The 6,105-nt window shown below is 41.4% G+C and overlaps 1 long non-coding RNA gene across 1 annotated transcript; it reads right to left on the bottom strand.

The window, feature by feature from the left end:
* Positions 1–1,913: 1,913 nt before the first annotated feature.
* On the bottom strand, positions 1,914–3,130 carry LOC149820296 (uncharacterized). The gene is made up of 2 exons (XR_016426679.1): positions 2,949–3,130; positions 1,914–2,197 (listed from the first exon to the last, which is right to left on the bottom strand). It is a non-coding gene; the product is annotated as an uncharacterized LOC149820296 (long non-coding RNA).
* Between the last annotated feature and the right edge of the window lie 2,975 nt (positions 3,131–6,105).

The raw sequence follows: 6,105 nt of genomic DNA, 5'->3' as shown, positions 1-6,105 counted from the left end.
CAGAACTGGACTGGACCCGAGTTCCCATTAAGACCCACAAATTTTCTTTCAAGGTAAAAATGATAAAAATTATGGTTTTACCGGTATGGTCCGGTTTTGGTTCACGTAGTTTTTATGGGGGATGGTTTTTCTCATAGTGGACCTGATTAGACGTGGGATCAGACCCAATCCCATACCCAAAAATATAGTCCAAGTCTGGTTTTACTTGGGTCCGAACCAAACCTGACCCGTTGACACCCCTAACCTAGTTGCTCAAAAATTCAACCTTTCAAAAAATGGCAGTCTTCGCATATATTCCTTTGCCATGTCATCAAGTGTCAATTTTCTGAAAATAAGTAGATTGAAATATACTTTGTTCCAGAAAATGGACTTACTACCTGAGCCTGACCGAGTTGACCAGGACAGCTTGAGGACCAGCTTGACCAAGCATGGCTTAGTTAGAGAAAGACCCAACTTGGTCTGACAAACTGGAACAAGCACATAACGCAGCTTCTGGTACCCTAACTCCAGCCCACCACGTCTTGACCCAGACAGTTTTATACTCACCCCATGTTTGAGCAATCACGACGAAACTCTTTGACCTAAGAGAGGGTCAAGTTTGACCAAAGGTCTATGAACACAGGACGTTGAACTTAGCCACTGCGGCAAAACTGATACGAGAAGGATGCGTCTCTCGAAAACAAGCCCAGCTCACATTCTTTTCCACGTGTGAACACCCCCCTCCTCGGTACCCTTGCTTCATAAACGTGAAAGAAAGATTCTCTTCCAAGCAATTGAGCTTGAAAGACAAGACGTTATTACAAGACCGCTTGAAGGAAAAGGACGATAGGAGACCTAAATATTAAGCCCATTTTCTCCACAATGGCCCATCGGAAGAACAAGCCAACGTCTTTGATAGTGCCAAGTACACAAACTGGGGAATTTTTAACCGTATACAAGGCAGCACAGCATCATCGGAGCTGGTTTTTTCAATACAACAAAGCGGTTGATCACAACTCACGTTGATCCAACTGTTGCACTTACTATTTAAAAATCTAAAAAATATTAGTGGCATTTTTTATGCAGCAGTGCTGCATGATGATGAAGCATCTGATAGCCACCCATCTCAACATTTTCTCAAGATGGGGATCACACTCATATCGAGAAATGCCAAGATGAGCGGTTTGTCAACGGTGCTGTATATAATGTTAAGGCTCCTATAAAATTGCTTGACAATTAAAAGCCCACCAATCAGCTACGGGCGCTCATAGCAAAAATCAGTCCACATGATTTGAAGTTATAAAACTGACGTACAAATTCAGCAAATTTGAGCAACCTAAGAAGGAACCTAGGCCTGACTTGGGCCCGATTAGTCGAACCCTTCAAGTCTGACCCGGATTCTACTAGGACTTTCTTATTTATCACCAAACCCTGATCCTATAGGGTGGTATTGGTTGGGTCCGGGTCAAGCCCGACCCAAAGACACCCCTGTAAGGTAAGCTAGACGGTTTTGATTGGAGTGGGATATGACCAATATCAAATCCACCTAAACAAGATTGAGATTAGGATTGAACAGAGAAAACCTCATAGCAAATCCAATTTTGTACATGTTATCAGATTCAGTTATCCGTTATGCCGAATATCTATGGGATTTTGTAGCAAAACTAAACATCAAATCCTGCTAATAGGAATTGGACTCGGTAGAATATTGGATAGATCCAGTCGTTGATCTTCCTACGTAAACAGACAACTGGTCAGGGACTTTTTACTTGGAGCCCAATCTATATCCAAATTTAACACTTGGGTGGTTCGAAAAATTGAGAGAAAAAAATAGAAAAAACGGGAAAGTAGTTCTTCTTATCGGAGAAGCAACTTGAGAGAAAAGGAAATCACTCAACAAGATACTATAGTGCACTTTAACAACATACAAGCCATATTCCACTGTCAGAATTTAAAATTAACACTCAAACAACACACAACATATCTCTACAAATGTAGCTCTACATCACATATACATGCACCTAGACTATATCTCACAGGTGGGATATTTAGTCCTGAACCTGAGAACATAAATGACTCACCTGTAACCATCTAAGTCCCATCTCAACATTAATGGCATTCTGAACTTGATGAAATTTCTCCCACCCACTCTTCCAGGATGAGGCATTCACATCTTTGTCAAGAGCTAAAAAGAGCTCCAAGTAGTTATTGATAAAAGCTATATAAAAAACAATTTTTTTTTTAGTAACAAACATTTTTAAGGATAATGGTCCAAGCTCTACTTCCAAGTATGGCTGGTAAGCCACTAAAGAATCTGTTGAAAAGGGAAATAGAAACAGGGCATAAAAACAATATAGCAACGACAAGTTAAAACTGATCGGTTATGGCCAAGTAAGGCTTGTGTGTGTTAAAGTGTGGACTCTGAGATCACGTAGGAAAGAGATTCGGAGATCACCTATTGAGCATAGATGATCAACTATTTAACATGCAGAGGAGAATGAGCACATAGCATCACCAGAAATTAAAGGCCGGGACAATACTCATATAATCAGCTTCATGCATACCACTTTCATCTTCTAATATTTCTGATCCAGCAACAGCTAAACCCGAGTTGATAAGAGCATAAACACCCGTCACAGAAGAATCAAAACAATTCGATCATAAACAAGTAACTATGCAGAACCAAATAATCTGTGAATAATTGAAAATGCCCATATCTGCCATTCTGTTCTTAGTACATTCATCTTTTAACAACCCACTTGCCTATTACATGACCAAAAAGTGTACCATACACATCATATGTGAATTCGAATGACCATAAGACAAGATTATAGTATATCAAAGCTATTCTAATATAATAACCCAATATAAAAACCACAACAAAAATAAATTCATAACAAACTCAAAATGGCAACCCACTGCATCACAATATTGGAGAAAAACACAAAAAGGGAGTTTCTGCAATACACCTTTAGAGGAGATACTAGCTGGTTGACCGGTGGGTATTCTTCGCCTGCTCGAGCGATCAAGACTTCAAGTGATCATACATTCTATCGGCGTACACACAAACAAACTTGTCTGAGGACGGTTGGGGGTGCTTTCAAAGCCACATCCTCCAAAATCAACAAATCGTAAATGCATAAAAAACAAATCCTGCATCATCACCTATTCAGTAGAAAACAAATCCAGCATATCATTTACCACATCCCCCAAGAGGCCTCTCACTAAATTATTCATCACTAAAAAAACTCATAGGTCGTGGTTTTTAAAACTGAAAAACACATTAAAAAGTAAACTTTTGGAGAAGATCAACAATTCAAGAAAATCATCTAAATTACATAGCAAATACGACAAGAGAAATATGAAAATGTCACCATGACAACTTCACAAGGGAAACTTCAAAGTTCTAGAGAAAATGTTGGAAAAAGTTAAAGAAATCAACCGAATTGAAACAAAAACTCTGTAGGTAATTCAAATAAAATCAACCACAAAAGTAAAACACAACACTAAATAGAAGAAGAAAAAATTAAATAATGCTTCTAAAATAACCTTTACAATAAACATTCAGAACAATCCAAATCAACGAAATGTGTGATGAGTTGTGGAGCCTGATTCAGAGTTTTTTGTCCTTGTAGTAGGGGGGTCCGGGGGCTCCCCCCGGTGCGGGTCCCGCTGCATGGTCAGCAGGTGAGGGGGGGGGGGGGGTTCAGAGGGGGCCGCCCCTGGCGGGGGGGGCGTAGGGGGGCAGCACCCCCCGGGTTTTTTTTGTTTTGGGGCTTATGTTTGGGACCCAGTTTCTTTTTGAATCAGACCCGACTTGTTTAGGTTTAGGGTTGTCACCCTTGACTTATAAATTCTTTCTTTTCTTTCTCTCTTGTAACAGTCGAAAAGAGTAATAAAGGTTTTTTCTCTGGGCGGCCGTGGTTTTTTACTCTCTCTCGGATTTGAAGAGAGTTTTTTCCACGTAAATCTCTGTGTCTTTGTTGTGTTTAGATTGATTGTTCTTATTCATTGTTTCCTTCAGTTGTTTCTTGCTTGCGGTTTTCCTAACAATGTTCCCTAAAAGGGTCATGCCCAACACCATACATATTCCTCACAAAAGAAAAAGGAAATCACAAGACACTCACAAACAAGAAAAATGAAAACAACAAAGGAAAAATATAAGAGCAAAAGCATCAAACACAGAGGTAGATAACATACCCGAATTTATAAACAATGAAGCCCATTATGTTTAGTTTTAAAGATGGTTCCTTTGAACATTTAAACATTAGGAGTGTGGTTGCAAATATTTCCATTATTAGCAGATTTTCAATAAAGAGTGGTGGAACAGGATGGACTATCAAAAACACTGACATTCTGAAATACACAAAATGATTTGAAAAAGCCAAGCTCCATGGTTCATATTTTGATATGGTAGCCGACCTGACCTGAACAACAAATCCAGGTTCATATTTTTTGTAACTATTACCTGATCTAATGCATATGAGAGAAACCCAATACACAGGAGCACAATCATTGATTTGAGAAACCCTAACACAAAAAACAACAAAAAAAATCAATAACAACAAGCAATTACACAAATCAGAAGAGGAAAAAAGAAGGTAATATGCATGCTCGTTCTCAAAGAAAAAAAGCCATAAAGAAAACAAACAAAGATCAGCCAATCAAAATGGAACTCAAAATCAACAGAAGATCATAATGAAACCCATATTACTGAAAAGTAGAAAATATTCGAGGACCTTGATCGATGGGGAGGGATCGCCGTCCTTCACAATAATGAGGTGCTAGGGCTGGAAGAAAGGTTCAGAGTCCTGGAAGAAGGGGAGGCAATCAAAGTGGTATTGGATCCTGGTACCAGATCCAATATGGCCAATAGGTCTCACATGGAATCTAATGAGCCACTTGAGTAGTGGGCCATTGAGATAGGAACCAATAGGATAGTGGTGGTTCCACTCCTCATTGGATTCCCAACATGTTTGGGAATCCAATGAAGTTGGTTATGGCTGGGTAACGACTACCCAAGGATACATTCTCCAGCCCCTGCCTCTGCAGGATACACTTAGAGCTCTCGATAATCATATCAAGGATATCCCTTGAAGCAGACTGTTAATCTCAACCCTTCTCACTTCTTCTTTAGCCTTCACTGCACACACCCCGATCCTAGATCCTTTAGTGGTATCAGAGAAATGTTATGGTGTGTGCAATGGTGCCAGCCATATATAAGTTTTTTTTCGGTTTCTTTCTACCAGACGAGGTTCTCGCTACCGGTGTGAGCTGCATAGTCTGCCTAACACAAGCCTTGTCTACCAGCTGAGTTCGACAGAGCTACCAGAGCATAAAAAAAAACAAGAGAAATTGCAATCATGGCATAGAGGTAGAAGGAGGGGACAAAGTTGAAGGGGCTTGGCCTCTGCGCCAACAATTGCGGCTTCTTCGACAACTCCACCACCAACAACCTCTGCCAGAAATGCTTAGAGGCCGACGATATTCCAATCACTTACAAGTTGGTCCCCTCCAACTTCTGCCACTAGTTCTTGACCCCCTTCGCTCAAACTCAAAGTCTTCGACCCGTGGAAGAAGCACCACACGAAGTACCAGAGCCACCTCCATCGGCCAGAGCACCTGTTGCGAGGGAGGTCAAGTCTATGGCTTCTGTCGGCCTGGGTTCATGCGTTCCTTTCGATGGACTCTAGCGGTGGTGCGATTGCAACTGCAACGGCTGTGTCTTGCCAGACGACTATCGTAATGGCGATAAGCCCTTGCTAAAGCGAAACAAAACCCTGGGTGAGGCACCAATGGGGTTTGATTAAGTGTCTTCATCTCAGCACCCTCACACACACCCCTCTGGCCACACTGGGGACCCTCTTGCTAGCTGATCATCCTGATCAGTGCGGTTATGATTGTCAGATGGGTCCTCTTCTGACCTGATTCTGGTGGATGGCAGGAACCCTCCCTAAAACTATAGCAAGATGACACAAATATTGCCCTTCTGAACCTCTCGAGATCTTTCCCCCTTTCGTCTAGTGTTTTCGCAGGGATGCCGCAAGAGGCGAGGGAGAGGGAGTTGCAGGGGCGACCTGAGATAGGTCACAAATGATCTTTTCGAAGGTCGAAAGCGGTTGCGAC

Source organism: Nuphar pumila, chromosome 12 (genome assembly GCF_984573655.1).
Source record: "Nuphar pumila chromosome 12, dmNupPumi1.hap1.1, whole genome shotgun sequence".
Lineage (NCBI taxonomy): Eukaryota > Viridiplantae > Streptophyta > Magnoliopsida > Nymphaeales > Nymphaeaceae > Nuphar > Nuphar pumila.
The sequence above is the reverse complement of the archived record's forward strand: the minus strand, read 5'-3'. Positions and strand labels throughout refer to the sequence as shown.